At 52.0% G+C, this 27,590-nt stretch overlaps 56 non-coding genes across 56 annotated transcripts; 14 read left to right on the top strand and 42 right to left on the bottom strand.

Moving 5' to 3' along the window:
- Positions 1 to 405: 405 nt before the first annotated feature.
- LOC131453323 (U1 spliceosomal RNA) lies at positions 406 to 569 on the bottom strand. The gene has a single exon (XR_009238048.1). It is a non-coding gene; the product is annotated as a U1 spliceosomal RNA (small nuclear RNA).
- A 402-nt stretch (positions 570 to 971) lies between these two features.
- LOC131453609 (5S ribosomal RNA) lies at positions 972 to 1,090 on the top strand. The gene has a single exon (XR_009238324.1). It is a non-coding gene; the product is annotated as a 5S ribosomal RNA (ribosomal RNA).
- Positions 1,091 to 1,221: 131 nt separating this feature from the next.
- LOC131453444 (U2 spliceosomal RNA) lies at positions 1,222 to 1,414 on the bottom strand. Its single transcript, XR_009238165.1, has one exon. It is a non-coding gene; the product is annotated as a U2 spliceosomal RNA (small nuclear RNA).
- Positions 1,415 to 1,593: 179 nt separating this feature from the next.
- Positions 1,594 to 1,706, bottom strand: LOC131453546 (U5 spliceosomal RNA). Its single transcript, XR_009238264.1, has one exon. It is a non-coding gene; the product is annotated as a U5 spliceosomal RNA (small nuclear RNA).
- A 647-nt stretch (positions 1,707 to 2,353) lies between these two features.
- LOC131453384 (U1 spliceosomal RNA) lies at positions 2,354 to 2,517 on the bottom strand. The gene has a single exon (XR_009238108.1). It is a non-coding gene; the product is annotated as a U1 spliceosomal RNA (small nuclear RNA).
- A 402-nt stretch (positions 2,518 to 2,919) lies between these two features.
- Positions 2,920 to 3,038, top strand: LOC131453637 (5S ribosomal RNA). Its single transcript, XR_009238351.1, has one exon. It is a non-coding gene; the product is annotated as a 5S ribosomal RNA (ribosomal RNA).
- A 131-nt stretch (positions 3,039 to 3,169) lies between these two features.
- On the bottom strand, positions 3,170 to 3,362 carry LOC131453512 (U2 spliceosomal RNA). Its single transcript, XR_009238232.1, has one exon. It is a non-coding gene; the product is annotated as a U2 spliceosomal RNA (small nuclear RNA).
- A 179-nt stretch (positions 3,363 to 3,541) lies between these two features.
- LOC131453626 (U5 spliceosomal RNA) lies at positions 3,542 to 3,654 on the bottom strand. The gene has a single exon (XR_009238340.1). It is a non-coding gene; the product is annotated as a U5 spliceosomal RNA (small nuclear RNA).
- Positions 3,655 to 4,301: 647 nt separating this feature from the next.
- Positions 4,302 to 4,465, bottom strand: LOC131453324 (U1 spliceosomal RNA). The gene has a single exon (XR_009238049.1). It is a non-coding gene; the product is annotated as a U1 spliceosomal RNA (small nuclear RNA).
- Positions 4,466 to 4,867: 402 nt separating this feature from the next.
- LOC131453640 (5S ribosomal RNA) lies at positions 4,868 to 4,986 on the top strand. The gene has a single exon (XR_009238354.1). It is a non-coding gene; the product is annotated as a 5S ribosomal RNA (ribosomal RNA).
- A 131-nt stretch (positions 4,987 to 5,117) lies between these two features.
- On the bottom strand, positions 5,118 to 5,310 carry LOC131453445 (U2 spliceosomal RNA). The gene has a single exon (XR_009238166.1). It is a non-coding gene; the product is annotated as a U2 spliceosomal RNA (small nuclear RNA).
- Positions 5,311 to 5,489: 179 nt separating this feature from the next.
- Positions 5,490 to 5,602, bottom strand: LOC131453547 (U5 spliceosomal RNA). Its single transcript, XR_009238265.1, has one exon. It is a non-coding gene; the product is annotated as a U5 spliceosomal RNA (small nuclear RNA).
- Positions 5,603 to 6,249: 647 nt separating this feature from the next.
- On the bottom strand, positions 6,250 to 6,413 carry LOC131453385 (U1 spliceosomal RNA). Its single transcript, XR_009238109.1, has one exon. It is a non-coding gene; the product is annotated as a U1 spliceosomal RNA (small nuclear RNA).
- A 402-nt stretch (positions 6,414 to 6,815) lies between these two features.
- On the top strand, positions 6,816 to 6,934 carry LOC131453272 (5S ribosomal RNA). The gene has a single exon (XR_009238006.1). It is a non-coding gene; the product is annotated as a 5S ribosomal RNA (ribosomal RNA).
- A 131-nt stretch (positions 6,935 to 7,065) lies between these two features.
- Positions 7,066 to 7,258, bottom strand: LOC131453513 (U2 spliceosomal RNA). Its single transcript, XR_009238233.1, has one exon. It is a non-coding gene; the product is annotated as a U2 spliceosomal RNA (small nuclear RNA).
- Positions 7,259 to 7,437: 179 nt separating this feature from the next.
- LOC131453619 (U5 spliceosomal RNA) lies at positions 7,438 to 7,550 on the bottom strand. The gene has a single exon (XR_009238334.1). It is a non-coding gene; the product is annotated as a U5 spliceosomal RNA (small nuclear RNA).
- A 647-nt stretch (positions 7,551 to 8,197) lies between these two features.
- On the bottom strand, positions 8,198 to 8,361 carry LOC131453394 (U1 spliceosomal RNA). The gene has a single exon (XR_009238118.1). It is a non-coding gene; the product is annotated as a U1 spliceosomal RNA (small nuclear RNA).
- Positions 8,362 to 8,763: 402 nt separating this feature from the next.
- Positions 8,764 to 8,882, top strand: LOC131453284 (5S ribosomal RNA). Its single transcript, XR_009238017.1, has one exon. It is a non-coding gene; the product is annotated as a 5S ribosomal RNA (ribosomal RNA).
- Positions 8,883 to 9,013: 131 nt separating this feature from the next.
- On the bottom strand, positions 9,014 to 9,206 carry LOC131453514 (U2 spliceosomal RNA). Its single transcript, XR_009238234.1, has one exon. It is a non-coding gene; the product is annotated as a U2 spliceosomal RNA (small nuclear RNA).
- Positions 9,207 to 9,385: 179 nt separating this feature from the next.
- On the bottom strand, positions 9,386 to 9,498 carry LOC131453628 (U5 spliceosomal RNA). The gene has a single exon (XR_009238342.1). It is a non-coding gene; the product is annotated as a U5 spliceosomal RNA (small nuclear RNA).
- Positions 9,499 to 10,145: 647 nt separating this feature from the next.
- LOC131453387 (U1 spliceosomal RNA) lies at positions 10,146 to 10,309 on the bottom strand. Its single transcript, XR_009238111.1, has one exon. It is a non-coding gene; the product is annotated as a U1 spliceosomal RNA (small nuclear RNA).
- Positions 10,310 to 10,711: 402 nt separating this feature from the next.
- LOC131453638 (5S ribosomal RNA) lies at positions 10,712 to 10,830 on the top strand. Its single transcript, XR_009238352.1, has one exon. It is a non-coding gene; the product is annotated as a 5S ribosomal RNA (ribosomal RNA).
- A 131-nt stretch (positions 10,831 to 10,961) lies between these two features.
- Positions 10,962 to 11,154, bottom strand: LOC131453446 (U2 spliceosomal RNA). Its single transcript, XR_009238167.1, has one exon. It is a non-coding gene; the product is annotated as a U2 spliceosomal RNA (small nuclear RNA).
- Positions 11,155 to 11,333: 179 nt separating this feature from the next.
- Positions 11,334 to 11,446, bottom strand: LOC131453594 (U5 spliceosomal RNA). Its single transcript, XR_009238310.1, has one exon. It is a non-coding gene; the product is annotated as a U5 spliceosomal RNA (small nuclear RNA).
- A 647-nt stretch (positions 11,447 to 12,093) lies between these two features.
- LOC131453396 (U1 spliceosomal RNA) lies at positions 12,094 to 12,257 on the bottom strand. Its single transcript, XR_009238120.1, has one exon. It is a non-coding gene; the product is annotated as a U1 spliceosomal RNA (small nuclear RNA).
- A 402-nt stretch (positions 12,258 to 12,659) lies between these two features.
- On the top strand, positions 12,660 to 12,778 carry LOC131453639 (5S ribosomal RNA). The gene has a single exon (XR_009238353.1). It is a non-coding gene; the product is annotated as a 5S ribosomal RNA (ribosomal RNA).
- A 131-nt stretch (positions 12,779 to 12,909) lies between these two features.
- On the bottom strand, positions 12,910 to 13,102 carry LOC131453508 (U2 spliceosomal RNA). The gene has a single exon (XR_009238228.1). It is a non-coding gene; the product is annotated as a U2 spliceosomal RNA (small nuclear RNA).
- Positions 13,103 to 13,281: 179 nt separating this feature from the next.
- Positions 13,282 to 13,394, bottom strand: LOC131453569 (U5 spliceosomal RNA). The gene has a single exon (XR_009238287.1). It is a non-coding gene; the product is annotated as a U5 spliceosomal RNA (small nuclear RNA).
- Positions 13,395 to 14,041: 647 nt separating this feature from the next.
- Positions 14,042 to 14,205, bottom strand: LOC131453395 (U1 spliceosomal RNA). The gene has a single exon (XR_009238119.1). It is a non-coding gene; the product is annotated as a U1 spliceosomal RNA (small nuclear RNA).
- A 402-nt stretch (positions 14,206 to 14,607) lies between these two features.
- Positions 14,608 to 14,726, top strand: LOC131453295 (5S ribosomal RNA). Its single transcript, XR_009238028.1, has one exon. It is a non-coding gene; the product is annotated as a 5S ribosomal RNA (ribosomal RNA).
- Positions 14,727 to 14,857: 131 nt separating this feature from the next.
- LOC131453515 (U2 spliceosomal RNA) lies at positions 14,858 to 15,050 on the bottom strand. The gene has a single exon (XR_009238235.1). It is a non-coding gene; the product is annotated as a U2 spliceosomal RNA (small nuclear RNA).
- A 179-nt stretch (positions 15,051 to 15,229) lies between these two features.
- Positions 15,230 to 15,342, bottom strand: LOC131453629 (U5 spliceosomal RNA). The gene has a single exon (XR_009238343.1). It is a non-coding gene; the product is annotated as a U5 spliceosomal RNA (small nuclear RNA).
- A 647-nt stretch (positions 15,343 to 15,989) lies between these two features.
- LOC131453388 (U1 spliceosomal RNA) lies at positions 15,990 to 16,153 on the bottom strand. Its single transcript, XR_009238112.1, has one exon. It is a non-coding gene; the product is annotated as a U1 spliceosomal RNA (small nuclear RNA).
- A 402-nt stretch (positions 16,154 to 16,555) lies between these two features.
- On the top strand, positions 16,556 to 16,674 carry LOC131453641 (5S ribosomal RNA). The gene has a single exon (XR_009238355.1). It is a non-coding gene; the product is annotated as a 5S ribosomal RNA (ribosomal RNA).
- Positions 16,675 to 16,805: 131 nt separating this feature from the next.
- LOC131453447 (U2 spliceosomal RNA) lies at positions 16,806 to 16,998 on the bottom strand. The gene has a single exon (XR_009238168.1). It is a non-coding gene; the product is annotated as a U2 spliceosomal RNA (small nuclear RNA).
- A 179-nt stretch (positions 16,999 to 17,177) lies between these two features.
- On the bottom strand, positions 17,178 to 17,290 carry LOC131453595 (U5 spliceosomal RNA). The gene has a single exon (XR_009238311.1). It is a non-coding gene; the product is annotated as a U5 spliceosomal RNA (small nuclear RNA).
- Positions 17,291 to 17,937: 647 nt separating this feature from the next.
- On the bottom strand, positions 17,938 to 18,101 carry LOC131453398 (U1 spliceosomal RNA). The gene has a single exon (XR_009238122.1). It is a non-coding gene; the product is annotated as a U1 spliceosomal RNA (small nuclear RNA).
- Positions 18,102 to 18,503: 402 nt separating this feature from the next.
- LOC131453642 (5S ribosomal RNA) lies at positions 18,504 to 18,622 on the top strand. Its single transcript, XR_009238356.1, has one exon. It is a non-coding gene; the product is annotated as a 5S ribosomal RNA (ribosomal RNA).
- Positions 18,623 to 18,753: 131 nt separating this feature from the next.
- Positions 18,754 to 18,946, bottom strand: LOC131453509 (U2 spliceosomal RNA). Its single transcript, XR_009238229.1, has one exon. It is a non-coding gene; the product is annotated as a U2 spliceosomal RNA (small nuclear RNA).
- A 179-nt stretch (positions 18,947 to 19,125) lies between these two features.
- On the bottom strand, positions 19,126 to 19,238 carry LOC131453570 (U5 spliceosomal RNA). The gene has a single exon (XR_009238288.1). It is a non-coding gene; the product is annotated as a U5 spliceosomal RNA (small nuclear RNA).
- Positions 19,239 to 19,885: 647 nt separating this feature from the next.
- Positions 19,886 to 20,049, bottom strand: LOC131453325 (U1 spliceosomal RNA). Its single transcript, XR_009238050.1, has one exon. It is a non-coding gene; the product is annotated as a U1 spliceosomal RNA (small nuclear RNA).
- A 402-nt stretch (positions 20,050 to 20,451) lies between these two features.
- On the top strand, positions 20,452 to 20,570 carry LOC131453643 (5S ribosomal RNA). The gene has a single exon (XR_009238357.1). It is a non-coding gene; the product is annotated as a 5S ribosomal RNA (ribosomal RNA).
- A 149-nt stretch (positions 20,571 to 20,719) lies between these two features.
- On the bottom strand, positions 20,720 to 20,912 carry LOC131453516 (U2 spliceosomal RNA). The gene has a single exon (XR_009238236.1). It is a non-coding gene; the product is annotated as a U2 spliceosomal RNA (small nuclear RNA).
- Positions 20,913 to 21,091: 179 nt separating this feature from the next.
- Positions 21,092 to 21,204, bottom strand: LOC131453630 (U5 spliceosomal RNA). The gene has a single exon (XR_009238344.1). It is a non-coding gene; the product is annotated as a U5 spliceosomal RNA (small nuclear RNA).
- Positions 21,205 to 21,851: 647 nt separating this feature from the next.
- On the bottom strand, positions 21,852 to 22,015 carry LOC131453389 (U1 spliceosomal RNA). The gene has a single exon (XR_009238113.1). It is a non-coding gene; the product is annotated as a U1 spliceosomal RNA (small nuclear RNA).
- A 402-nt stretch (positions 22,016 to 22,417) lies between these two features.
- LOC131453644 (5S ribosomal RNA) lies at positions 22,418 to 22,536 on the top strand. The gene has a single exon (XR_009238358.1). It is a non-coding gene; the product is annotated as a 5S ribosomal RNA (ribosomal RNA).
- Positions 22,537 to 22,685: 149 nt separating this feature from the next.
- LOC131453448 (U2 spliceosomal RNA) lies at positions 22,686 to 22,878 on the bottom strand. Its single transcript, XR_009238169.1, has one exon. It is a non-coding gene; the product is annotated as a U2 spliceosomal RNA (small nuclear RNA).
- A 179-nt stretch (positions 22,879 to 23,057) lies between these two features.
- On the bottom strand, positions 23,058 to 23,170 carry LOC131453621 (U5 spliceosomal RNA). Its single transcript, XR_009238335.1, has one exon. It is a non-coding gene; the product is annotated as a U5 spliceosomal RNA (small nuclear RNA).
- A 647-nt stretch (positions 23,171 to 23,817) lies between these two features.
- On the bottom strand, positions 23,818 to 23,981 carry LOC131453390 (U1 spliceosomal RNA). The gene has a single exon (XR_009238114.1). It is a non-coding gene; the product is annotated as a U1 spliceosomal RNA (small nuclear RNA).
- A 402-nt stretch (positions 23,982 to 24,383) lies between these two features.
- On the top strand, positions 24,384 to 24,502 carry LOC131453645 (5S ribosomal RNA). The gene has a single exon (XR_009238359.1). It is a non-coding gene; the product is annotated as a 5S ribosomal RNA (ribosomal RNA).
- Positions 24,503 to 24,633: 131 nt separating this feature from the next.
- On the bottom strand, positions 24,634 to 24,826 carry LOC131453449 (U2 spliceosomal RNA). Its single transcript, XR_009238170.1, has one exon. It is a non-coding gene; the product is annotated as a U2 spliceosomal RNA (small nuclear RNA).
- Positions 24,827 to 25,005: 179 nt separating this feature from the next.
- On the bottom strand, positions 25,006 to 25,118 carry LOC131453596 (U5 spliceosomal RNA). Its single transcript, XR_009238312.1, has one exon. It is a non-coding gene; the product is annotated as a U5 spliceosomal RNA (small nuclear RNA).
- Positions 25,119 to 25,765: 647 nt separating this feature from the next.
- LOC131453326 (U1 spliceosomal RNA) lies at positions 25,766 to 25,929 on the bottom strand. The gene has a single exon (XR_009238051.1). It is a non-coding gene; the product is annotated as a U1 spliceosomal RNA (small nuclear RNA).
- A 402-nt stretch (positions 25,930 to 26,331) lies between these two features.
- On the top strand, positions 26,332 to 26,450 carry LOC131453267 (5S ribosomal RNA). The gene has a single exon (XR_009238001.1). It is a non-coding gene; the product is annotated as a 5S ribosomal RNA (ribosomal RNA).
- Positions 26,451 to 26,581: 131 nt separating this feature from the next.
- LOC131453473 (U2 spliceosomal RNA) lies at positions 26,582 to 26,774 on the bottom strand. The gene has a single exon (XR_009238194.1). It is a non-coding gene; the product is annotated as a U2 spliceosomal RNA (small nuclear RNA).
- A 179-nt stretch (positions 26,775 to 26,953) lies between these two features.
- LOC131453611 (U5 spliceosomal RNA) lies at positions 26,954 to 27,066 on the bottom strand. The gene has a single exon (XR_009238326.1). It is a non-coding gene; the product is annotated as a U5 spliceosomal RNA (small nuclear RNA).
- Positions 27,067 to 27,590: the final 524 nt, after the last annotated feature.

The raw sequence follows: 27,590 nt of genomic DNA on the forward strand, positions 1-27,590 counted from the left end.
GTTTAGTGGTAGATGTGAGTGCATGAGCAAAGCAGCTCTGTGTCACACCGAGCAGTACAAACTGCCGGGCCGTTTCCCAACTCCTCCGGGCTTCTGAAATGGTGAGCTGCTCCTGGCATCGCTTCAATATCAGGTCAATGTACAGGAGTGGACGGAGCAAGCGCCAAAGTATTAACCCTTGGCATGATGGCCATGGATCCATCTCCAACAATCCAGTTCTACCTACAAAGAGCCGGGAAAGGGAGCATGACATTTCCTTAGAGCTAAAAGACAACACCCACAACCATCCCATTCCCAGCAACTTGGAAAGACTGGGGACGTCGCTCTGCGAGCACGTGAGAAGCCTGGAGATGGGCACACAAGGCGGAACCTTGGGCGGCTGACCTTTGCTTACAACTACGTCATCGGGGGAGAGCGCGGACGCAGTACCCCACTAGCAAAAATTATGCAGTCAAGATTCCCACGTTTGGGGAATTTGCAGGGGTCAGCACAACCAGAGTGCAATGGCTGAGCCTCGCCCTGGGTGAACCACCTTCTTGATCATGGTATCTCCCCTGCCAGGTAAGTATGAGGTGTACTTGCCCAGCACTGGGTGGCTGTTCCCAGACACAGCTCTTTGGCTGATGGTGCAGGAAATGGATAGTCCCAGAGTCCAATGCCTTGACTCAGGTGCTCGTTAATGCTGTGCTGTGTTCAACTTCAACCTCCAGCACACATTGGAGAGGAAACACTCGACCTTTTCACTGGCATACCTGGCTGTCATTTCCTATCGATTCAGCAACAACTGCACCTGACGGCACCAACAGCAGCTTACCCATCTCAGTGTAGCTTCCTAATACTGGAATAGAGTGTAGCAGGTAGTGGCGATAAAGGCTCAAGTGCAGTGTGTTCGGAAGGCTGCCTTTTGAGCCCCTCCACGAGCAGGGGGCCTTGCCTGGTCTATAAAAGGAGTCTGTGTCACCTGCCCGTCGGCTTACGGCCACACCACCCTGAGCGCGCCCGATCTCGTCTGATCTCGGAAGCTAAGCAGGGTCGGGCCTGGTTAGTACTTGGATGGGAGACCGCCTGGGAATACCAGGTGCTGTAAGCTTTTACACTGCAGCACGCTTTTACACTGCTGCTTCCTTACAAGAAACGTGGGCTTGCAATTACGTTGACGCACGGGCACACGTTAATGTCCTTCCAGTTTCAGCCTTGCTTTGGTTTTCACAGAAAAAAAGAGAACGGTGCACCGTTCCTGGTGGCACTGCAATACCAGGTCAATGCAAGGAGTGAAGAGAGCAAGCCCAAGGTTTCACCGCCCAATGCTCAAAAATGCATTTAATATTTAATCCCCATATAGAGGACATATCAGATATTAAACTGATAAGAACAGATACTACACTTGATCTTAGCCAAAAGGCCGAGAAGCGATGGCCCACCAGTGTCTGGGGCCAACTCAAGATCTTGGCGCACAAGTTACTTGTTGTGGTGCCGTGTTTCTGAAGTGCGCATAACAAAGGCTGCTGCTGCTCACCTCCACCCCCAGGTGATCTAAGTGCACCTCTGAGCCGTGACGGACAGCTGCTTGACATTTGACACACTCAAAGGGCGCAGCCATACAGCAAAGCCCACCAAAAATAACTTAAACTCTTGGACGTTCCTCTCCACGGAAGTCTTTAGTAAAAGGCGAAAGACTTGAGCATTTTGAAGAAAAACCAGAGTCAACATAGCCCCTCTCCTTGAGAGCAGCCAAGGAGTCTATCCGCCAGAGTCACCACAGTCTCGGTCGGCCCGGCCGGCCACCTTGGGACAGCCTTTCTTCAACGTTTTTGGTTTGCCGGCCAATCAACCGCCCACATTTGACTGCATGTTTGGAAGCGCATTCTTACCGTTGGTTGTGTGCTGCAGTTTTCTATCAACCGCTGAGGCTGTGGCACATTCCTCGCTCACGGGGGACACCTCCAAGGTTTAGTGGTAGATGTGAGTGCATGAGCAAAGCAGCTCTGTGTCACACCGAGCAGTACAAACTGCCGGGCCGTTTCCCAACTCCTCCGGGCTTCTGAAATGGTGAGCTGCTCCTGGCATCGCTTCAATATCAGGTCAATGTACAGGAGTGGACGGAGCAAGCGCCAAAGTATTAACCCTTGGCATGATGGCCATGGATCCATCTCCAACAATCCAGTTCTACCTACAAAGAGCCGGGAAAGGGAGCATGACATTTCCTTAGAGCTAAAAGACAACACCCACAACCATCCCATTCCCAGCAACTTGGAAAGACTGGGGACGTCGCTCTGCGAGCACGTGAGAAGCCTGGAGATGGGCACACAAGGCGGAACCTTGGGCGGCTGACCTTTGCTTACAACTACGTCATCGGGGGAGAGCGCGGACGCAGTACCCCACCAGCAAAAATTATGCAGTCAAGATTCCCACGTTTGGGGAATTTGCAGGGGTCAGCACAACCAGAGTGCAATGGCTGAGCCTCGCCCTGGGTGAACCACCTTCTTGATCATGGTATCTCCCCTGCCAGGTAAGTATGAGGTGTACTTGCCCAGCACTGGGTGGCTGTTCCCAGACACAGCTCTTTGGCTGATGGTGCAGGAAATGGATAGTCCCAGAGTCCAATGCCTTGACTCAGGTGCTCGTTAATGCTGTGCTGTGTTCAACTTCAACCTCCAGCACACATTGGAGAGGAAACACTCGACCTTTTCACTGGCATACCTGGCTGTCATTTCCTATCGATTCAGCAACAACTGCACCTGACGGCACCAACAGCAGCTTACCCATCTCGGTGTAGCTTCCTAATACTGGAATAGAGTGTAGCAGGTAGTGGCGATAAAGGCTCAAGTGCAGTGAGTTCGGAAGGCTGCCTTTTGAGCCCCTCCACGAGCAGGGGGCCTTGCCTGGTCTATAAAAGGAGTCTGTGTCACCTGCCCGTCGGCTTACGGCCACACCACCCTGAGCACGCCCGATCTCGTCTGATCTCGGAAGCTAAGCAGGGTCGGGCCTGGTTAGTACTTGGATGGGAGACCGCCTGGGAATACCAGGTGCTGTAAGCTTTTACACTGCAGCACGCTTTTACACTGCTGCTTCCTTACAAGAAACGTGGGCTTGCAATTACGTTGACGCACGGGCACACGTTAATGTCCTTCCAGTTTCAGCCTTGCTTTGGTTTTCACAGAAAAAAAGAGAACGGTGCACCGTTCCTGGTGGCACTGCAATACCAGGTCAATGCAAGGAGTGAAGAGAGCAAGCCCAAGGTTTCACCGCCCAATGCTCAAAAATGCATTTAATATTTAATCCCCATATAGAGGACATATCAGATATTAAACTGAGAAGAACAGATACTACACTTGATCTTAGCCAAAAGGCCGAGAAGCGATGGCCCACCAGTGTCTGGGGCCAACTCAAGATCTTGGCGCACAAGTTACTTGTTGTGGTGCCGTGTTTCTGAAGTGCGCATAACAAAGGCTGCTGCTGCTCACCTCCACCCCCAGGTGATCTAAGTGCACCTCTGAGCCGTGACGGACAGCTGCTTGACATTTGACACACTCAAAGGGCGCAGCCATACAGCAAAGCCCACCGAAAATAACTTAAACTCTTGGACGTTCCTCTCCACGGAAGTCTTTAGTAAAAGGCGAATGACTTGAGCATTTTGAAGAAAAACCAGAGTCAACATAGCCCCTCTCCTTGAGAGCAGCCAAGGAGTCTATCCGCCAGAGTCACCACAGTCTCGGTCGGCCCGGCCGGCCACCTTGGGACAGCCTTTCTTCAACGTTTTTGGTTTGCCGGCCAATCAACCGCCCACATTTGACTGCATGTTTGGAAGCGCATTCTTACCGTTGGTTGTGTGCTGCAGTTTTCTATCAACCGCTGAGGCTGTGGCACATTCCTAGCTCACGGGGGACACCTCCAAGGTTTAGTGGTAGATGTGAGTGCATGAGCAAAGCAGCTCTGTGTCACACCGAGCAGTACAAACTGCCGGGCCGTTTCCCAACTCCTCCGGGCTTCTGAAATGGTGAGCTGCTCCTGGCATCGCTTCAATATCAGGTCAATGTACAGGAGTGGACGGAGCAAGCGCCAAAGTATTAACCCTTGGCATGATGGCCATGGATCCATCTCCAACAATCCAGTTCTACCTACAAAGAGCCGGGAAAGGGAGCATGACATTTCCTTAGAGCTAAAAGACAACACCCACAACCATCCCATTCCCAGCAACTTGGAAAGACTGGGGACGTCGCTCTGCGAGCACGTGAGAAGCCTGGAGATGGGCACACAAGGCGGAACCTTGGGCGGCTGACCTTTGCTTACAACTACGTCATCGGGGGAGAGCGCGGACGCAGTACCCCACTAGCAAAAATTATGCAGTCAAGATTCCCACGTTTGGGGAATTTGCAGGGGTCAGCACAACCAGAGTGCAATGGCTGAGCCTCGCCCTGGGTGAACCACCTTCTTGATCATGGTATCTCCCCTGCCAGGTAAGTATGAGGTGTACTTGCCCAGCACTGGGTGGCTGTTCCCAGACACAGCTCTTTGGCTGATGGTGCAGGAAATGGATAGTCCCAGAGTCCAATGCCTTGACTCAGGTGCTCGTTAATGCTGTGCTGTGTTCAACTTCAACCTCCAGCACACATTGGAGAGGAAACACTCGACCTTTTCACTGGCATACCTGGCTGTCATTTCCTATCGATTCAGCAACAACTGCACCTGACGGCACCAACAGCAGCTTACCCATCTCAGTGTAGCTTCCTAATACTGGAATAGAGTGTAGCAGGTAGTGGCGATAAAGGCTCAAGTGCAGTGTGTTCGGAAGGCTGCCTTTTGAGCCCCTCCACGAGCAGGGGGCCTTGCCTGGTCTATAAAAGGAGTCTGTGTCACCTGCCCGTCGGCTTACGGCCACACCACCCTGAGCGCGCCCGATCTCGTCTGATCTCGGAAGCTAAGCAGGGTCGGGCCTGGTTAGTACTTGGATGGGAGACCGCCTGGGAATACCAGGTGCTGTAAGCTTTTACACTGCAGCACGCTTTTACACTGCTGCTTCCTTACAAGAAACGTGGGCTTGCAATTACGTTGACGCACGGGCACACGTTAATGTCCTTCCAGTTTCAGCCTTGCTTTGGTTTTCACAGAAAAAAAGAGAACGGTGCACCGTTCCTGGTGGCACTGCAATACCAGGTCAATGCAAGGAGTGAAGAGAGCAAGCCCAAGGTTTCACCGCCCAATGCTCAAAAATGCATTTAATATTTAATCCCCATATAGAGGACATATCAGATATTAAACTGATAAGAACAGATACTACACTTGATCTTAGCCAAAAGGCCGAGAAGCGATGGCCCACCAGTGTCTGGGGCCAACTCAAGATCTTGGCGCACAAGTTACTTGTTGTGGTGCCGTGTTTCTGAAGTGCGCATAACAAAGGCTGCTGCTGCTCACCTCCACCCCCAGGTGATCTAAGTGCACCTCTGAGCCGTGACGGACAGCTGCTTGACATTTGACACACTCAAAGGGCGCAGCCATACAGCAAAGCCCACCAAAAATAACTTAAACTCTTGGACGTTCCTCTCCACGGAAGTCTTTAGTAAAAGGCGAAAGACTTGAGCATTTTGAAGAAAAACCAGAGTCAACATAGCCCCTCTCCTTGAGAGCAGCCAAGGAGTCTATCCGCCAGAGTCACCACAGTCTCGGTCGGCCCGGCCGGCCACCTTGGGACAGCCTTTCTTCAACGTTTTTGGTTTGCCGGCCAATCAACCGCCCACATTTGACTGCATGTTTGGAAGCGCATTCTTACCGTTGGTTGTGTGCTGCAGTTTTCTATCAACCGCTGAGGCTGTGGCACATTCCTCGCTCACGGGGGACACCTCCAAGGTTTAGTGCTAGATGTGAGTGCATGAGCAAAGCAGCTCTGTGTCACACCGAGCAGTACAAACTGCCGGGCCGTTTCCCAACTCCTCCGGGCTTCTGAAATGGTGAGCTGCTCCTGGCATCGCTTCAATATCAGGTCAATGTACAGGAGTGGACGGAGCAAGCGCCAAAGTATTAACCCTTGGCATGATGGCCATGGATCCATCTCCAACAATCCAGTTCTACCTACAAAGAGCCGGGAAAGGGAGCATGACATTTCCTTAGAGCTAAGAGACAACACCCACAACCATCCCATTCCCAGCAACTTGGAAAGACTGGGGACGTCGCTCTGCGAGCACGTGAGAAGCCTGGAGATGGGCACACAAGGCGGAACCTTGGGCGGCTGACCTTTGCTTACAACTACGTCATCGGGGGAGAGCGCGGACGCAGTACCCCACCAGCAAAAATTATGCAGTCAAGATTCCCACGTTTGGGGAATTTGCAGGGGTCAGCACAACCAGAGTGCAATGGCTGAGCCTCGCCCTGGGTGAACCACCTTCTTGATCATGGTATCTCCCCTGCCAGGTAAGTATGAGGTGTACTTGCCCAGCACTGGGTGGCTGTTCCCAGACACAGCTCTTTGGCTGATGGTGCAGGAAATGGATAGTCCCAGAGTCCAATGCCTTGACTCAGGTGCTCGTTAATGCTGTGCTGTGTTCAACTTCAACCTCCAGCACACATTGGAGAGGAAACACTCGACCTTTTCACTGGCATACCTGGCTGTCATTTCCTATCGATTCAGCAACAACTGCACCTGACGGCACCAACAGCAGCTTACCCATCTCGGTGTAGCTTCCTAATACTGGAATAGAGTGTAGCAGGTAGTGGCGATAAAGGCTCAAGTGCAGTGTGTTCGGAAGGCTGCCTTTTGAGCCCCTCCACGAGCAGGGGGCCTTGCCTGGTCTATAAAAGGAGTCTGTGTCACCTGCCCGTCGGCTTACGGCCACACCACCCTGAGCGCGCCCGATCTCGTCTGATCTCGGAAGCTAAGCAGGGTCGGGCCTGGTTAGTACTTGGATGGGAGACCGCCTGGGAATACCAGGTGCTGTAAGCTTTTACACTGCAGCACGCTTTTACACTGCTGCTTCCTTACAAGAAACGTGGGCTTGCAATTACGTTGACGCACGGGCACACGTTAATGTCCTTCCAGTTTCAGCCTTGCTTTGGTTTTCACAGAAAAAAAGAGAACGGTGCACCGTTCCTGGTGGCACTGCAATACCAGGTCAATGCAAGGAGTGAAGAGAGCAAGCCCAAGGTTTCACCGCCCAATGCTCAAAAATGCATTTAATATTTAATCCCCATATAGAGGACATATCAGATATTAAACTGAGAAGAACAGATACTACACTTGATCTTAGCCAAAAGGCCGAGAAGCGATGGCCCACCAGTGTCTGGGGCCAACTCAAGATCTTGGCGCACAAGTTACTTGTTGTGGTGCCGTACTTCTGAAGTGCGCATAACAAAGGCTGCTGCTGCTCACCTCCACCCCCAGGTGATCTAAGTGCACCTCTGAGCCGTGACGGACAGCTGCTTGACATTTGACACACTCAAAGGGCGCAGCCATACAGCAAAGCCCACCAAAAATAACTTAAACTCTTGGACGTTCCTCTCCACGGAAGTCTTTAGTAAAAGGCGAATGACTTGAGCATTTTGAAGAAAAACCAGAGTCAACATAGCCCCTCTCCTTGAGAGCAGCCAAGGAGTCTATCCGCCAGAGTCACCACAGTCTCGGTCGGCCCGGCCGGCCACCTTGGGACAGCCTTTCTTCAACGTTTTTGGTTTGCCGGCCAATCAACCGCCCACATTTGACTGCATGTTTGGAAGCGCATTCTTACCGTTGGTTGTGTGCTGCAGTTTTCTATCAACCGCTGAGGCTGTGGCACATTCCTAGCTCACGGGGGACACCTCCAAGGTTTAGTGGTAGATGTGAGTGCATGAGCAAAGCAGCTCTGTGTCACACCGAGCAGTACAAACTGCCGGGCCGTTTCCCAACTCCTCCGGGCTTCTGAAATGGTGAGCTGCTCCTGGCATCGCTTCAATATCAGGTCAATGTACAGGAGTGGACGGAGCAAGCGCCAAAGTATTAACCCTTGGCATGATGGCCATGGATCCATCTCCAACAATCCAGTTCTACCTACAAAGAGCCGGGAAAGGGAGCATGACATTTCCTTAGAGCTAAAAGACAACACCCACAACCATCCCATTCCCAGCAACTTGGAAAGACTGGGGACGTCGCTCTGCGAGCACGTGAGAAGCCTGGAGATGGGCACACAAGGCGGAACCTTGGGCGGCTGACCTTTGCTTACAACTACGTCATCGGGGGAGAGCGCGGACGCAGTACCCCACTAGCAAAAATTATGCAGTCAAGATTCCCAGGTTTGGGGAATTTGCAGGGGTCAGCACAACCAGAGTGCAATGGCTGAGCCTCGCCCTGGGTGAACCACCTTCTTGATCATGGTATCTCCCCTGCCAGGTAAGTATGAGGTGTACTTGCCCAGCACTGGGTGGCTGTTCCCAGACACAGCTCTTTGGCTGATGGTGCAGGAAATGGATAGTCCCAGAGTCCAATGCCTTGACTCAGGTGCTCGTTAATGCTGTGCTGTGTTCAACTTCAACCTCCAGCACACATTGGAGAGGAAACACTCGACCTTTTCACTGGCATACCTGGCTGTCATTTCCTATCGATTCAGCAACAACTGCACCTGACGGCACCAACAGCAGCTTACCCATCTCAGTGTAGCTTCCTAATACTGGAATAGAGTGTAGCAGGTAGTGGCGATAAAGGCTCAAGTGCAGTGTGTTCGGAAGGCTGCCTTTTGAGCCCCTCCACGAGCAGGGGGCCTTGCCTGGTCTATAAAAGGAGTCTGTGTCACCTGCCCGTCGGCTTACGGCCACACCACCCTGAGCGCGCCCGATCTCGTCTGATCTCGGAAGCTAAGCAGGGTCGGGCCTGGTTAGTACTTGGATGGGAGACCGCCTGGGAATACCAGGTGCTGTAAGCTTTTACACTGCAGCACGCTTTTACACTGCTGCTTCCTTACAAGAAACGTGGGCTTGCAATTACGTTGACGCACGGGCACACGTTAATGTCCTTCCAGTTTCAGCCTTGCTTTGGTTTTCACAGAAAAAAAGAGAACGGTGCACCGTTCCTGGTGGCACTGCAATACCAGGTCAATGCAAGGAGTGAAGAGAGCAAGCCCAAGGTTTCACCGCCCAATGCTCAAAAATGCATTTAATATTTAATCCCCATATAGAGGACATATCAGATATTAAACTGAGAAGAACAGATACTACACTTGATCTTAGCCAAAAGGCCGAGAAGCGATGGCCCACCAGTGTCTGGGGCCAACTCAAGATCTTGGCGCACAAGTTACTTGTTGTGGTGCCGTGTTTCTGAAGTGCGCATAACAAAGGCTGCTGCTGCTCACCTCCACCCCCAGGTGATCTAAGTGCACCTCTGAGCCGTGACGGACAGCTGCTTGACATTTGACACACTCAAAGGGCGCAGCCATACAGCAAAGCCCACCGAAAATAACTTAAACTCTTGGACGTTCCTCTCCACGGAAGTCTTTAGTAAAAGGCGAATGACTTGAGCATTTTGAAGAAAAACCAGAGTCAACATAGCCCCTCTCCTTGAGAGCAGCCAAGGAGTCTATCCGCCAGAGTCACCACAGTCTCGGTCGGCCCGGCCGGCCACCTTGGGACAGCCTTTCTTCAACGTTTTTGGTTTGCCGGCCAATCAACCGCCCACATTTGACTGCATGTTTGGAAGCGCATTCTTACCGTTGGTTGTGTGCTGCAGTTTTCTATCAACCGCTGAGGCTGTGGCACATTCCTCGCTCACGGGGGACACCTCCAAGGTTTAGTGGTAGATGTGAGTGCATGAGCAAAGCAGCTCTGTGTCACACCGAGCAGTACAAACTGCCGGGCCGTTTCCCAACTCCTCCGGGCTTCTGAAATGGTGAGCTGCTCCTGGCATCGCTTCAATATCAGGTCAATGTACAGGAGTGGACGGAGCAAGCGCCAAAGTATTAACCCTTGGCATGATGGCCATGGATCCATCTCCAACAATCCAGTTCTACCTACAAAGAGCCGGGAAAGGGAGCATGACATTTCCTTAGAGCTAAAAGACAACACCCACAACCATCCCATTCCCAGCAACTTGGAAAGACTGGGGACGTCGCTCTGCGAGCACGTGAGAAGCCTGGAGATGGGCACACAAGGCGGAACCTCGGGCGGCTGACCTTTGCTTACAACTACGTCATCGGGGGAGAACGCGGACGCAGTACCCCACTAGCAAAAATTATGCAGTCAAGATTCCCACGTTTGGGGAATTTGCAGGGGTCAGCACAACCAGAGTGCAATGGCTGAGCCTCGCCCTGGGTGAACCACCTTCTTGATCATGGTATCTCCCCTGCCAGGTAAGTATGAGGTGTACTTGCCCAGCACTGGGTGGCTGTTCCCAGACACAGCTCTTTGGCTGATGGTGCAGGAAATGGATAGTCCCAGAGTCCAATGCCTTGACTCAGGTGCTCGTTAATGCTGTGCTGTGTTCAACTTCAACCTCCAGCACACATTGGAGAGGAAACACTCGACCTTTTCACTGGCATACCTGGCTGTCATTTCCTATCGATTCAGCAACAACTGCACCTGACGGCACCAACAGCAGCTTACCCATCTCGGTGTAGCTTCCTAATACTGGAATAGAGTGTAGCAGGTAGTGGCGATAAAGGCTCAAGTGCAGTGTGTTCGGAAGGCTGCCTTTTGAGCCCCTCCACGAGCAGGGGGCCTTGCCTGGTCTATAAAAGGAGTCTGTGTCACCTGCCCGTCGGCTTACGGCCACACCACCCTGAGCACGCCCGATCTCGTCTGATCTCGGAAGCTAAGCAGGGTCGGGCCTGGTTAGTACTTGGATGGGAGACCGCCTGGGAATACCAGGTGCTGTAAGCTTTTACACTGCAGCACGCTTTTACACTGCTGCTTCCTTACAAGAAACGTGGGCTTGCAATTACGTTGACGCACGGGCATACGTTAATGTCCTTCCAGTTTCAGCCTTGCTTTGGTTTTCACAGAAAAAAAGAGAACGGTGCACCGTTCCTGGTGGCACTGCAATACCAGGTCAATGCAAGGAGTGAAGAGAGCAAGCCCAAGGTTTCACCGCCCAATGCTCAAAAATGCATTTAATATTTAATCCCCATATAGAGGACATATCAGATATTAAACTGATAAGAACAGATACTACACTTGATCTTAGCCAAAAGGCCGAGAAGCGATGGCCCACCAGTGTCTGGGGCCAACTCAAGATCTTGGCGCACAAGTTACTTGTTGTGGTGCCGTGTTTCTGAAGTGCGCATAACAAAGGCTGCTGCTGCTCACCTCCACCTCCAGGTGATCTAAGTGCACCTCTGAGCCGTGACGGACAGCTGCTTGACATTTGACACACTCAAAGGGCGCAGCCATACAGCAAAGCCCACCAAAAATAACTTAAACTCTTGGACGTTCCTCTCCACGGAAGTATTTAGTAAAAGGCGAAAGACTTGAGCATTTTGAAGAAAAACCAGAGTCAACATAGCCCCTCTCCTTGAGAGCAGCCAAGGAGTCTATCCGCCAGAGTCACCACAGTCTCGGTCGGCCCGGCCGGCCACCTTGGGACAGCCTTTCTTCAACGTTTTTGGTTTGCCGGCCAATCAACCGCCCACATTTGACTGCATGTTTGGAAGCGCATTCTTACCGTTGGTTGTGTGCTGCAGTTTTCTATCAACCGCTGAGGCTGTGGCACATTCCTCGCTCACGGGGGACACCTCCAAGGTTTAGTGGTAGATGTGAGTGCATGAGCAAAGCAGCTCTGTGTCACACCGAGCAGTACAAACTGCCGGGCCGTTTCCCAACTCCTCCGGGCTTCTGAAATGGTGAGCTGCTCCTGGCATCGCTTCAATATCAGGTCAATGTACAGGAGTGGACGGAGCAAGCGCCAAAGTATTAACCCTTGGCATGATGGCCATGGATCCATCTCCAACAATCCAGTTCTACCTACAAAGAGCCGGGAAAGGGAGCATGACATTTCCTTAGAGCTAAAAGACAACACCCACAACCATCCCATTCCCAGCAACTTGGAAAGACTGGGGACGTCGCTCTGCGAGCACGTGAGAAGCCTGGAGATGGGCACACAAGGCGGAACCTTGGGCGGCTGACCTTTGCTTACAACTACGTCATCGGGGGAGAGCGCGGACGCAGTACCCCACTAGCAAAAATTATGCAGTCAAGATTCCCACGTTTGGGGAATTTGCAGGGGTCAGCACAACCAGAGTGCAATGGCTGAGCGTCGCCCTGGGTGAACCACCTTCTTGATCATGGTATCTCCCCTGCCAGGTAAGTATGAGGTGTACTTGCCCAGCACTGGGTGGCTGTTCCCAGACACAGCTCTTTGGCTGATGGTGCAGGAAATGGATAGTCCCAGAGTCCAATGCCTTGACTCAGGTGCTCGTTAATGCTATGCTGTGTTCAACTTCAACCTGCAGCACACATTGGAGAGGAAACACTCGACCTTTTCACTGGCATACCTGGCTGTCATTTCCTATCGATTCAGCAACAACTGCACCTGACGGCACCAACAGCAGCTTACCCATCTCGGTGTAGCTTCCTAATACTGGAATAGAGTGTAGCAGGTAGTGGCGATAAAGGCTCAAGTGCAGTGTGTTCGGAAGGCTGCCTTTTGAGCCCCTCCACGAGCAGGGGGCCTTGCCTGGTCTATAAAAGGAGTCTGTGTCACCTGCCCGTCGGCTTACGGCCACACCACCCTGAGCACGCCCGATCTCGTCTGATCTCGGAAGCTAAGCAGGGTCGGGCCTGGTTAGTACTTGGATGGGAGACCGCCTGGGAATACCAGGTGCTGTAAGCTTTTACACTGCAGCACGCTTTTACACTGCTGCTTCCTTACAAGAAACGTGGGCTTGCAATTACGTTGACGCACGGGCACACGTTAATGTCCTTCCAGTTTCAGCCTTGCTTTGGTTTTCACAGAAAAAAAGAGAACGGTGCACCGTTCCTGGTGGCACTGCAATACCAGGTCAATGCAAGGAGTGAAGAGAGCAAGCCCAAGGTTTCACCGCCCAATGCTCAAAAATGCATTTAATATTTATTCCCCATATAGAGGACATATCAGATATTAAACTGATAAGAACAGATACTAGACTTGATCTTAGCCAAAAGGCCGAGAAGCGATGGCCCACCAGTGTCTGGGGCCAACTCAAGATCTTGGCGCACAAGTTACTTGTTGTGGTGCCGTGTTTCTGAAGTGCGCATAACAAAGGCTGCTGCTGCTCACCTCCACCCCCAGGTGATCTAAGTGCACCTCTGAGCCGTGACGGACAGCTGCTTGACATTTGACACACTCAAAGGGCGCAGCCATACAGCAAAGCCCACCAAAAATAACTTAAACTCTTGGACGTTCCTCTACACGGAAGTCTTTAGTAAAAGGCGAAAGACTTGAGCATTTTGAAGAAAAACCAGAGTCAACATAGCCCCTCTCCTTGAGAGCAGCCAAGGAGTCTATCCGCCAGAGTCACCACAGTCTCGGTCGGCCCGGCCGGCCACCTTGGGACAGCCTTTCTTCAACGTTTTTGGGTTGCCGGCCAATCAACCGCCCACATTTGACTGCATTTTTGGAAGCGCATTCTTACCGTTGGTTGTGTGCTGCAGTTTTCTATCAACCGCTGAGGCTGTGGCACATTCCTCGCTCACGGGGGACACCTCCAAGGTTTAGTGGTAGATGTGAGTGCATGAGCAAAGCAGCTCTGTGTCACACCGAGCAGTACAAACTGCCGGGCCGTTTCCCAACTCCTCCGGGCTTCTGAAATGGTGAGCTGCTCCTGGCATCGCTTCAATATCAGGTCAATGTACAGGAGTGGACGGAGCAAGCGCCAAAGTATTAACCCTTGGCATGATGGCCATGGATTCATCTCCAACAATCCAGTTCTACCTACAAAGAGCCGGGAAAGGGAGCATGACATTTCCTTAGAGCTAAAAGACAACACCCACAACCATCCCATTCCCAGCAACTTGGAAAGACTGGGGACGTCGCTCTGCGAGCACGTGAGAAGCCTGGAGATGGGCACACAAGGCGGAACCTTGGGCGGCTGACCTTTGCTTACAACTACGTCATCGGGGGAGAGCGCGGACGCAGTACCCCACTAGCAAAAATTATGCAGTCAAGATTCCCAGGTTTGGGGAATTTGCAGGGGTCAGCACAACCAGAGTGCAATGGCTGAGCCTCGCCCTGGGTGAACCACCTTCTTGATCATGGTATCTCCCCTGCCAGGTAAGTATGAGGTGTACTTGCCCAGCACTGGGTGGCTGTTCCCAGACACAGCTCTTTGGCTGATGGTGCAGGAAATGGATAGTCCCAGAGTCCAATGCCTTGACTCAGGTGCTCGTTAATGCTGTGCTGTGTTCAACTTCAACCTCCAGCACACATTGGAGAGGAAACACTCGACCTTTTCACTGGCATACCTGGCTGTCATTTCCTATCGATTCAGCAACAACTGCACCTGACGGCACCAACAGCAGCTTACCCATCTCAGTGTAGCTTCCTAATACTGGAATAGAGTGTAGCAGGTAGTGGCGATAAAGGCTCAAGTGCAGTGTGTTCGGAAGGCTGCCTTTTGAGCCCCTCCACGAGCAGGGGGCCTTGCCTGGTCTATAAAAGGAGTCTGTGTCACCTGCCCGTCGGCTTACGGCCACACCACCCTGAGCGCGCCCGATCTCGTCTGATCTCGGAAGCTAAGCAGGGTCGGGCCTGGTTAGTACTTGGATGGGAGACCGCCTGGGAATACCAGGTGCTGTAAGCTTTTACACTGCAGCACGCTTTTACACTGCTGCTTCCTTACAAGAAACGTGGGCTTGCAATTACGTTGACGCACGGGCACACGTTAATGTCCTTCCAGTTTCAGCCTTGCTTTGGTTTTCACAGAAAAAAAGAGAACGGTGCACCGTTCCTGGTGGCACTGCAATACCAGGTCAATGCAAGGAGTGAAGAGAGCAAGCCCAAGGTTTCACCGCCCAATGCTCAAAAATGCATTTAATATTTAATCCCCATATAGAGGACATATCAGATATTAAACTGAGAAGAACAGATACTACACTTGATCTTAGCCAAAAGGCCGAGAAGCGATGGCCCACCAGTGTCTGGGGCCAACTCAAGATCTTGGCGCACAAGTTACTTGTTGTGGTGCCGTGTTTCTGAAGTGCGCATAACAAAGGCTGCTGCTGCTCACCTCCACCCCCAGGTGATCTAAGTGCACCTCTGAGCCGTGACGGACAGCTGCTTGACATTTGACACACTCAAAGGGCGCAGCCATACAGCAAAGCCCACCGAAAATAACTTAAACTCTTGGACGTTCCTCTCCACGGAAGTCTTTAGTAAAAGGCGAATGACTTGAGCATTTTGAAGAAAAACCAGAGTCAACATAGCCCCTCTCCTTGAGAGCAGCCAAGGAGTCTATCCGCCAGAGTCACCACAGTCTCGGTCGGCCCGGCCGGCCACCTTGGGACAGCCTTTCTTCAACGTTTTTGGTTTGCCGGCCAATCAACCGCCCACATTTGACTGCATGTTTGGAAGCGCATTCTTACCGTTGGTTGTGTGCTGCAGTTTTCTATCAACCGCTGAGGCTGTGGCACATTCCTCGCTCACGGGGGACACCTCCAAGGTTTAGTGGTAGATGTGAGTGCATGAGCAAAGCAGCTCTGTGTCACACCGAGCAGTACAAACTGCCGGGCCGTTTCCCAACTCCTCCGGGCTTCTGAAATGGTGAGCTGCTCCTGGCATCGCTTCAATATCAGGTCAATGTACAGGAGTGGACGGAGCAAGCGCCAAAGTATTAACCCTTGGCATGATGGCCATGGATCCATCTCCAACAATCCAGTTCTACCTACAAAGAGCCGGGAAAGGGAGCATGACATTTCCTTAGAGCTAAAAGACAACACCCACAACCATCCCATTCCCAGCAACTTGGAAAGACTGGGGACGTCGCTCTGCGAGCACGTGAGAAGCCTGGAGATGGGCACACAAGGCGGAACCTCGGGCGGCTGACCTTTGCTTACAACTACGTCATCGGGGGAGAACGCGGACGCAGTACCCCACTAGCAAAAATTATGCAGTCAAGATTCCCACGTTTGGGGAATTTGCAGGGGTCAGCACAACCAGAGTGCAATGGCTGAGCCTCGCCCTGGGTGAACCACCTTCTTGATCATGGTATCTCCCCTGCCAGGTAAGTATGAGGTGTACTTGCCCAGCACTGGGTGGCTGTTCCCAGACACAGCTCTTTGGCTGATGGTGCAGGAAATGGATAGTCCCAGAGTCCAATGCCTTGACTCAGGTGCTCGTTAATGCTGTGCTGTGTTCAACTTCAACCTCCAGCACACATTGGAGAGGAAACACTCGACCTTTTCACTGGCATACCTGGCTGTCATTTCCTATCGATTCAGCAACAACTGCACCTGACGGCACCAACAGCAGCTTACCCATCTCGGTGTAGCTTCCTAATACTGGAATAGAGTGTAGCAGGTAGTGGCGATAAAGGCTCAAGTGCAGTGTGTTCGGAAGGCTGCCTTTTGAGCCCCTCCACGAGCAGGGGGCCTTGCCTGGTCTATAAAAGGAGTCTGTGTCACCTGCCCGTCGGCTTACGGCCACACCACCCTGAGCACGCCCGATCTCGTCTGATCTCGGAAGCTAAGCAGGGTCGGGCCTGGTTAGTACTTGGATGGGAGACCGCCTGGGAATACCAGGTGCTGTAAGCTTTTACACTGCAGCACGCTTTTACACTGCTGCTTCCTTACAAGAAACGTGGGCTTGCAATTACGTTGACGCACGGGCATACGTTAATGTCCTTCCAGTTTCAGCCTTGCTTTGGTTTTCACAGAAAAAAAGAGAACGGTGCACCGTTCCTGGTGGCACTGCAATACCAGGTCAATGCAAGGAGTGAAGAGAGCAAGCCCAAGGTTTCACCGCCCAATGCTCAAAAATGCATTTAATATTTAATCCCCATATAGAGGACATATCAGATATTAAACTGATAAGAACAGATACTACACTTGATCTTAGCCAAAAGGCCGAGAAGCGATGGCCCACCAGTGTCTGGGGCCAACTCAAGATCTTGGCGCACAAGTTACTTGTTGTGGTGCCGTGTTTCTGAAGTGCGCATAACAAAGGCTGCTGCTGCTCACCTCCACCTCCAGGTGATCTAAGTGCACCTCTGAGCCGTGACGGACAGCTGCTTGACATTTGACACACTCAAAGGGCGCAGCCATACAGCAAAGCCCACCAAAAATAACTTAAACTCTTGGACGTTCCTCTCCACGGAAGTATTTAGTAAAAGGCGAAAGACTTGAGCATTTTGAAGAAAAACCAGAGTCAACATAGCCCCTCTCCTTGAGAGCAGCCAAGGAGTCTATCCGCCAGAGTCACCACAGTCTCGGTCGGCCCGGCCGGCCACCTTGGGACAGCCTTTCTTCAACGTTTTTGGTTTGCCGGCCAATCAACCGCCCACATTTGACTGCATGTTTGGAAGCGCATTCTTACCGTTGGTTGTGTGCTGCAGTTTTCTATCAACCGCTGAGGCTGTGGCACATTCCTCGCTCACGGGGGACACCTCCAAGGTTTAGTGGTAGATGTGAGTGCATGAGCAAAGCAGCTCTGTGTCACACCGAGCAGTACAAACTGCCGGGCCGTTTCCCAACTCCTCCGGGCTTCTGAAATGGTGAGCTGCTCCTGGCATCGCTTCAATATCAGGTCAATGTACAGGAGTGGACGGAGCAAGCGCCAAAGTATTAACCCTTGGCATGATGGCCATGGATCCATCTCCAACAATCCAGTTCTACCTACAAAGAGCCGGGAAAGGGAGCATGACATTTCCTTAGAGCTAAAAGACAACACCCACAACCATCCCATTCCCAGCAACTTGGAAAGACTGGGGACGTCGCTCTGCGAGCACGTGAGAAGCCTGGAGATGGGCACACAAGGCGGAACCTTGGGCGGCTGACCTTTGCTTACAACTACGTCATCGGGGGAGAGCGCGGACGCAGTACCCCACTAGCAAAAATTATGCAGTCAAGATTCCCACGTTTGGGGAATTTGCAGGGGTCAGCACAACCAGAGTGCAATGGCTGAGCGTCGCCCTGGGTGAACCACCTTCTTGATCATGGTATCTCCCCTGCCAGGTAAGTATGAGGTGTACTTGCCCAGCACTGGGTGGCTGTTCCCAGACACAGCTCTTTGGCTGATGGTGCAGGAAATGGATAGTCCCAGAGTCCAATGCCTTGACTCAGGTGCTCGTTAATGCTATGCTGTGTTCAACTTCAACCTGCAGCACACATTGGAGAGGAAACACTCGACCTTTTCACTGGCATACCTGGCTGTCATTTCCTATCGATTCAGCAACAACTGCACCTGACGGCACCAACAGCAGCTTACCCATCTCGGTGTAGCTTCCTAATACTGGAATAGAGTGTAGCAGGTAGTGGCGATAAAGGCTCAAGTGCAGTGTGTTCGGAAGGCTGCCTTTTGAGCCCCTCCACGAGCAGGGGGCCTTGCCTGGTCTATAAAAGGAGTCTGTGTCACCTGCCCGTCGGCTTACGGCCACACCACCCTGAGCACGCCCGATCTCGTCTGATCTCGGAAGCTAAGCAGGGTCGGGCCTGGTTAGTACTTGGATGGGAGACCGCCTGGGAATACCAGGTGCTGTAAGCTTTTACACTGCAGCACGCTTTTACACTGCTGCTTCCTTACAAGAAACGTGGGCTTGCAATTACGTTGACGCACGGGCACACGTTAATGTCCTTCCAGTTTCAGCCTTGCTTTGGTTTTCACAGAAAAAAAGAGAACGGTGCACCGTTCCTGGTGGCACTGCAATACCAGGTCAATGCAAGGAGTGAAGAGAGCAAGCCCAAGGTTTCACCGCCCAATGCTCAAAAATGCATTTAATATTTATTCCCCATATAGAGGACATATCAGATATTAAACTGATAAGAACAGATACTAGACTTGATCTTAGCCAAAAGGCCGAGAAGCGATGGCCCACCAGTGTCTGGGGCCAACTCAAGATCTTGGCGCACAAGTTACTTGTTGTGGTGCCGTGTTTCTGAAGTGCGCATAACAAAGGCTGCTGCTGCTCACCTCCACCCCCAGGTGATCTAAGTGCACCTCTGAGCCGTGACGGACAGCTGCTTGACATTTGACACACTCAAAGGGCGCAGCCATACAGCAAAGCCCACCAAAAATAACTTAAACTCTTGGACGTTCCTCTACACGGAAGTCTTTAGTAAAAGGCGAAAGACTTGAGCATTTTGAAGAAAAACCAGAGTCAACATAGCCCCTCTCCTTGAGAGCAGCCAAGGAGTCTATCCGCCAGAGTCACCACAGTCTCGGTCGGCCCGGCCGGCCACCTTGGGACAGCCTTTCTTCAACGTTTTTGGGTTGCCGGCCAATCAACCGCCCACATTTGACTGCATTTTTGGAAGCGCATTCTTACCGTTGGTTGTGTGCTGCAGTTTTCTATCAACCGCTGAGGCTGTGGCACATTCCTCGCTCACGGGGGACACCTCCAAGGTTTAGTGGTAGATGTGAGTGCATGAGCAAAGCAGCTCTGTGTCACACCGAGCAGTACAAACTGCCGGGCCGTTTCCCAACTCCTCCGGGCTTCTGAAATGGTGAGCTGCTCCTGGCATCGCTTCAATATCAGGTCAATGTACAGGAGTGGACGGAGCAAGCGCCAAAGTATTAACCCTTGGCATGATGGCCATGGATTCATCTCCAACAATCCAGTTCTACCTACAAAGAGCCGGGAAAGGGAGCATGACATTTCCTTAGAGCTAAAAGACAACACCCACAACCATCCCATTCCCAGCAACTTGGAAAGACTGGGGACGTCGCTCTGCGAGCACGTGAGAAGCCTGGAGATGGGCACACAAGGCGGAACCTTGGGCGGCTGACCTTTGCTTACAACTACGTCATCGGGGGAGAGCGCGGACGCAGTACCCCACTAGCAAAAATTATGCAGTCAAGATTCCCACGTTTGGGGAATTTGCAGGGGTCAGCACAACCAGAGTGCAATGGCTGAGCCTCGCCCTGGGTGAACCACCTTCTTGATCATGGTATCTCCCCTGCCAGGTAAGTATGAGGTGTACTTGCCCAGCACTGGGTGGCTGTTCCCAGACACAGCTCTTTGGCTGATGGTGCAGGAAATGGATAGTCCCAGAGTCCAATGCCTTGACTCAGGTGCTCGTTAATGCTGTGCTGTGTTCAACTTCAACCTCCAGCACACATTGGAGAGGAAACACTCGACCTTTTCACTGGCCTACCTGGCTGTCATTTCCTATCGATTCAGCAACAACTGCACCTGACGGCACCAACAGCAGCTTACCCATCTCGGTGTAGCTTCCTAATACTGGAATAGAGTGTAGCAGGTAGTGGCGATAAAGGCTCAAGTGCAGTGTGTTCGGAAGGCTGCCTTTTGAGCCCCTCCACGAGCAGGGGGCCTTGCCTGGTCTATAAAAGGAGTCTGTGTCACCTGCCCGTCGGCTTACGGCCACACCACCCTGAGCACGCCCGATCTCGTCTGATCTCGGAAGCTAAGCAGGGTCGGGCCTGGTTAGTACTTGGATGGGAGACCGCCTGGGAATACCAGGTGCTGTAAGCTTTTACACTGCAGCACGCTTTTACACTGCAGCACGCTTTTACACTGCTGCTTCCTTACAAGAAACGTGGGCTTGCAATTACGTTGACGCACGGGCATACGTTAATGTCCTTCCAGTTTCAGCCTTGCTTTGGTTTTCACAGAAAAAAAGAGAACGGTGCACCGTTCCTGGTGGCACTGCAATACCAGGTCAATGCAAGGAGTGAAGAGAGCAAGCCCAAGGTTTCACCGCCCAATGCTCAAAAATGCATTTAATATTTAATCCCCATATAGAGGACATATCAGATATTAAACTGAGAAGAACAGATACTACACTTGATCTTAGCCAAAAGGCCGAGAAGCGATGGCCCACCAGTGTCTGGGGCCAACTCAAGATCTTGGCGCACAAGTTACTTGTTGTGGTGCCGTGTTTCTGAAGTGCGCATAACAAAGGCTGCTGCTGCTCACCTCCACCCCCAGGTGATCTAAGTGCACCTCTGAGCCGTGACGGACAGCTGCTTGACATTTGACACACTCAAAGGGCGCAGCCATACAGCAAAGCCCACCGAAAATAACTTAAACTCTTGGACGTTCCTCTCCACGGAAGTCTTTAGTAAAAGGCGAATGACTTGAGCATTTTGAAGAAAAACCAGAGTCAACATAGCCCCTCTCCTTGAGAGCAGCCAAGGAGTCTATCCGCCAGAGTCACCACAGTCTCGGTCGGCCCGGCCGGCCACCTTGGGACAGCCTTTCTTCAACGTTTTTGGTTTGCCGGCCAATCAACCGCCCACATTTGACTGCATGTTTGGAAGCGCATTCTTACCGTTGGTTGTGTGCTGCAGTTTTCTATCAACCGCTGAGGCTGTGGCACATTCCTCGCTCACGGGGGACACCTCCAAGGTTTAGTGGTAGATGTGAGTGCATGAGCAAAGCAGCTCTGTGTCACACCGAGCAGTACAAACTGCCGGGCCGTTTCCCAACTCCTCCGGGCTTCTGAAATGGTGAGCTGCTCCTGGCATCGCTTCAATATCAGGTCAATGTACAGGAGTGGACGGAGCAAGCGCCAAAGTATTAACCCTTGGCATGATGGCCATGGATCCATCTCCAACAATCCAGTTCTACCTACAAAGAGCCGGGAAAGGGAGCATGACATTTCCTTAGAGCTAAAAGACAACACCCACAACCATCCCATTCCCAGCAACTTGGAAAGACTGGGGACGTCGCTCTGCGAGCACGTGAGAAGCCTGGAGATGGGCACACAAGGCGGAACCTCGGGCGGCTGACCTTTGCTTACAACTACGTCATCGGGGGAGAACGCGGACGCAGTACCCCACTAGCAAAAATTATGCAGTCAAGATTCCCACGTTTGGGGAATTTGCAGGGGTCAGCACAACCAGAGTGCAATGGCTGAGCCTCGCCCTGGGTGAACCACCTTCTTGATCATGGTATCTCCCCTGCCAGGTAAGTATGAGGTGTACTTGCCCAGCACTGGGTGGCTGTTCCCAGACACAGCTCTTTGGCTGATGGTGCAGGAAATGGATAGTCCCAGAGTCCAATGCCTTGACTCAGGTGCTCGTTAATGCTGTGCTGTGTTCAACTTCAACCTCCAGCACACATTGGAGAGGAAACACTCGACCTTTTCACTGGCATACCTGGCTGTCATTTCCTATCGATTCAGCAACAACTGCACCTGACGGCACCAACAGCAGCTTACCCATCTCGGTGTAGCTTCCTAATACTGGAATAGAGTGTAGCAGGTAGTGGCGATAAAGGCTCAAGTGCAGTGTGTTCGGAAGGCTGCCTTTTGAGCCCCTCCACGAGCAGGGGGCCTTGCCTGGTCTATAAAAGGAGTCTGTGTCACCTGCCCGTCGGCTTACGGCCACACCACCCTGAGCACGCCCGATCTCGTCTGATCTCGGAAGCTAAGCAGGGTCGGGCCTGGTTAGTACTTGGATGGGAGACCGCCTGGGAATACCAGGTGCTGTAAGCTTTTACACTGCAGCACGCTTTTACACTGCAGCACGCTTTTACACTGCTGCTTCCTTACAAGAAACGTGGGCTTGCAATTACGTTGACGCACGGGCATACGTTAATGTCCTTCCAGTTTCAGCCTTGCTTTGGTTTTCACAGAAAAAAAGAGAACGGTGCACCGTTCCTGGTGGCACTGCAATACCAGGTCAATGCAAGGAGTGAAGAGAGCAAGCCCAAGGTTTCACCGCCCAATGCTCAAAAATGCATTTAATATTTAATCCCCATATAGAGGACATATCAGATATTAAACTGATAAGAACAGATACTACACTTGATCTTAGCCAAAAGGCCGAGAAGCGATGGCCCACCAGTGTCTGGGGCCAACTCAAGATCTTGGCGCACAAGTTACTTGTTGTGGTGCCGTGTTTCTGAAGTGCGCATAACAAAGGCTGCTGCTGCTCACCTCCACCCCCAGGTGATCTAAGTGCACCTCTGAGCCGTGACGGACAGCTGCTTGACATTTGACACACTCAAAGGGCGCAGCCATACAGCAAAGCCCACCAAAAATAACTTAAACTCTTGGACGTTCCTCTCCACGGAAGTCTTTAGTAAAAGGCGAATGACTTGAGCATTTTGAAGAAAAACCAGAGTCAACATAGCCCCTCTCCTTGAGAGCAGCCAAGGAGTCTATCCGCCAGAGTCACCACAGTCTCGGTCGGCCCGGCCGGCCACCTTGGGACAGCCTTTCTTCAACGTTTTTGGTTTGCCGGCCAATCAACCGCCCACATTTGACTGCATGTTTGGAAGCGCATTCTTACCGTTGGTTGTGTGCTGCAGTTTTCTATCAACCGCTGAGGCTGTGGCACATTCCTAGCTCACGGGGGACACCTCCAAGGTTTAGTGGTAGATGTGAGTGCATGAGCAAAGCAGCTCTGTGTCACACCGAGCAGTACAAACTGCCGGGCCGTTTCCCAACTCCTCCGGGCTTCTGAAATGGTGAGCTGCTCCTGGCATCGCTTCAATATCAGGTCAATGTACAGGAGTGGACGGAGCAAGCGCCAAAGTATTAACCCTTGGCATGATGGCCATGGATCCATCTCCAACAATCCAGTTCTACCTACAAAGAGCCGGGAAAGGGAGCATGACATTTCCTTAGAGCTAAAAGACAACACCCACAACCATCCCATTCCCAGCAACTTGGAAAGACTGGGGACGTCGCTCTGCGAGCACGTGAGAAGCCTGGAGATGGGCACACAAGGCGGAACCTCGGGCGGCTGACCTTTGCTTACAACTACGTCAACGGGGGAGAACGCGGACGCAGTACCCCACTAGCAAAAATTATGCAGTCAAGATTCCCACGTTTGGGGAATTTGCAGGGGTCAGCACAACCAGAGTGCAATGGCTGAGCCTCGCCCTGGGTGAACCACCTTCTTGATCATGGTATCTCCCCTGCCAGGTAAGTATGAGGTGTACTTGCCCAGCACTGGGTGGCTGTTCCCAGACACAGCTCTTTGGCTGATGGTGCAGGAAATGGATAGTCCCAGAGTCCAATGCCTTGACTCAGGTGCTCGTTAATGCTGTGCTGTGTTCAACTTCAACCTCCAGCACACATTGGAGAGGAAACACTCGACCTTTTCACTGGCATACCTGGCTGTCATTTCCTATCGATTCAGCAACAACTGCACCTGACGGCACCAACAGCAGCTTACCCATCTCGGTGTAGCTTCCTAATACTGGAATAGAGTGTAGCAGGTAGTGGCGATAAAGGCTCAAGTGCAGTGTGTTCGGAAGGCTGCCTTTTGAGCCCCTCCACGAGCAGGGGGCCTTGCCTGGTCTATAAAAGGAGTCTGTGTCACCTGCCCGTCGGCTTACGGCCACACCACCCTGAGCACGCCCGATCTCGTCTGATCTCGGAAGCTAAGCAGGGTCGGGCCTGGTTAGTACTTGGATGGGAGACCGCCTGGGAATACCAGGTGCTGTAAGCTTTTACACTGCAGCAGGCTTTTACACTGCTGCTTCCTTACAAGAAACGTGGGCTTGCAATTACGTTGACGCACGGGCATACGTTAATGTCCTTCCAGTTTCAGCCTTGCTTTGGTTTTCACAGAAAAAAAGAGAACGGTGCACCGTTCCTGGTGGCACTGCAATACCAGGTCAATGCAAGGAGTGAAGAGAGCAAGCCCAAGGTTTCACCGCCCAATGCTCAAAAATGCATTTAATATTTAATCCCCATATAGAGGACATATCAGATATTAAACTGATAAGAACAGATACTACACTTGATCTTAGCCAAAAGGCCGAGAAGCGATGGCCCACCAGTGTCTGGGGCCAACTCAAGATCTTGGCGCACAAGTTACTTGTTGTGGTGCCGTGTTTCTGAAGTGCGCATAACAAAGGCTGCTGCTGCTCACCTCCACCTCCAGGTGATCTAAGTGCACCTCTGAGCCGTGACGGACAGCTGCTTGACATTTGACACACTCAAAGGGCGCAGCCATACAGCAAAGCCCACCAAAAATAACTTAAACTCTTGGACGTTCCTCTCCACGGAAGTATTTAGTAAAAGGCGAAAGACTTGAGCATTTTGAAGAAAAACCAGAGTCAACATAGCCCCTCTCCTTGAGAGCAGCCAAGGAGTCTATCCGCCAGAGTCACCACAGTCTCGGTCGGCCCGGCCGGCCACCTTGGGACAGCCTTTCTTCAACGTTTTTGGTTTGCCGGCCAATCAACCGCCCACATTTGACTGCATGTTTGGAAGCGCATTCTTACCGTTGGTTGTGTGCTGCAGTTTTCTATCAACCGCTGAGGCTGTGGCACATTCCTCGCTCACGGGGGACACCTCCAAGGTTTAGTGGTAGATGTGAGTGCATGAGCAAAGCAGCTCTGTGTCACACCGAGCAGTACAAACTGCCGGGCCGTTTCCCAACTCCTCCGGGCTTCTGAAATGGTGAGCTGCTCCTGGCATCGCTTCAATATCAGGTCAATGTACAGGAGTGGACGGAGCAAGCGCCAAAGTATTAACCCTTGGCATGATGGCCATGGATCCATCTCCAACAATCCAGTTCTACCTACAAAGAGCCGGGAAAGGGAGCATGACATTTCCTTAGAGCTAAAAGACAACACCCACAACCATCCCATTCCCAGCAACTTGGAAAGACTGGGGACGTCGCTCTGCGAGCACGTGAGAAGCCTGGAGATGGGCACACAAGGCAGAACCTTGGGCGGCTGACCTTTGCTTACAACTACGTCATCGGGGGAGAGCGCGGACGCAGTACCCCACTAGCAAAAATTATGCAGTCAAGATTCCCACGTTTGGGGAATTTGCAGGGGTCAGCACAACCAGAGTGCAATGGCTGAGCCTCGCCCTGGGTGAACCACCTTCTTGATCATGGTATCTCCCCTGCCAGGTAAGTATGAGGTGTACTTGCCCAGCACTGGGTGGCTGTTCCCAGACACAGCTCTTTGGCTGATGGTGCAGGAAATGGATAGTCCCAGAGTCCAATGCCTTGACTCAGGTGCTCGTTAATGCTATGCTGTGTTCAACTTCAACCTGCAGCACACATTGGAGAGGAAACACTCGACCTTTTCACTGGCCTACCTGGCTGTCATTTCCTATCGATTCAGCAACAACTGCACCTGACGGCACCAACAGCAGCTTACCCATCTCGGTGTAGCTTCCTAATACTGGAATAGAGTGTAGCAGGTAGTGGCGATAAAGGCTCAAGTGCAGTGTGTTCGGAAGGCTGCCTTTTGAGCCCCTCCACGAGCAGGGGGCCTTGCCTGGTCTATAAAAGGAGTCTGTGTCACCTGCCCGTCGGCTTACGGCCACACCACCCTGAGCACGCCCGATCTCGTCTGATCTCGGAAGCTAAGCAGGGTCGGGCCTGGTTAGTACTTGGATGGGAGACCGCCTGGGAATACCAGGTGCTGTAAGCTTTTACACTGCAGCACGCTTTTACACTGCTGCTTCCTTACAAGAAACGTGGGCTTGCAATTACGTTGACGCACGGGCACACGTTAATGTCCTTCCAGTTTCAGCCTTGCTTTGGTTTTCACAGAAAAAAAGAGAACGGTGCACCGTTCCTGGTGGCACTGCAATACCAGGTCAATGCAAGGAGTGAAGAGAGCAAGCCCAAGGTTTCACCGCCCAATGCTCAAAAATGCATTTAATATTTATTCCCCATATAGAGGACATATCAGATATTAAACTGATAAGAACAGATACTACACTTGATCTTAGCCAAAAGGCCGAGAAGCGATGGCCCACCAGTGTCTGGGGCCAACTCAAGATCTTGGCGCACAAGTTACTTGTTGTGGTGCCGTGTTTCTGAAGTGCGCATAACAAAGGCTGCTGCTGCTCACCTCCACCCCCAGGTGATCTAAGTGCACCTCTGAGCCGTGACGGACAGCTGCTTGACATTTGACACACTCAAAGGGCGCAGCCATACAGCAAAGCCCACCAAAAATAACTTAAACTCTTGGACGTTCCTCTACACGGAAGTCTTCAGTAAAAGGCGAAAGACTTGAGCATTTTGAAGAAAAACCAGAGTCAACATAGCCCCTCTCCTTGAGAGCAGCCAAGGAGTCTATCCGCCAGAGTCACCACAGTCTCGGTCGGCCCGGCCGGCCACCTTGGGACAGCCTTTCTTCAACGTTTTTGGGTTGCCGGCCAATCAACCGCCCACATTTGACTGCATTTTTGGAAGCGCATTCTTACCGTTGGTTGTGTGCTGCAGTTTTCTATCAACCGCTGAGGCTGTGGCACATTCCTCGCTCACGGGGGACACCTCCAAGGTTTAGTGGTAGATGTGAGTGCATGAGCAAAGCAGCTCTGTGTCACACCGAGCAGTACAAACTGCCGGGCCGTTTCCCAACTCCTCCGGGCTTCTGAAATGGTGAGCTGCTCCTGGCATCGCTTCAATATCAGGTCAATGTACAGGAGTGGACGGAGCAAGCGCCAAAGTATTAACCCTTGGCATGATGGCCATGGATCCATCTCCAACAATCCAGTTCTACCTACAAAGAGCCGGGAAAGGGAGCATGACATTTCCTTAGAGCTAAAAGACAACACCCACA

The sequence above is a fragment of the Solea solea genome, unplaced genomic scaffold (genome assembly GCF_958295425.1).
Source record: "Solea solea unplaced genomic scaffold, fSolSol10.1 scaffold_35, whole genome shotgun sequence".
Classification (NCBI taxonomy): Eukaryota; Metazoa; Chordata; class Actinopteri; order Pleuronectiformes; family Soleidae; genus Solea; species Solea solea.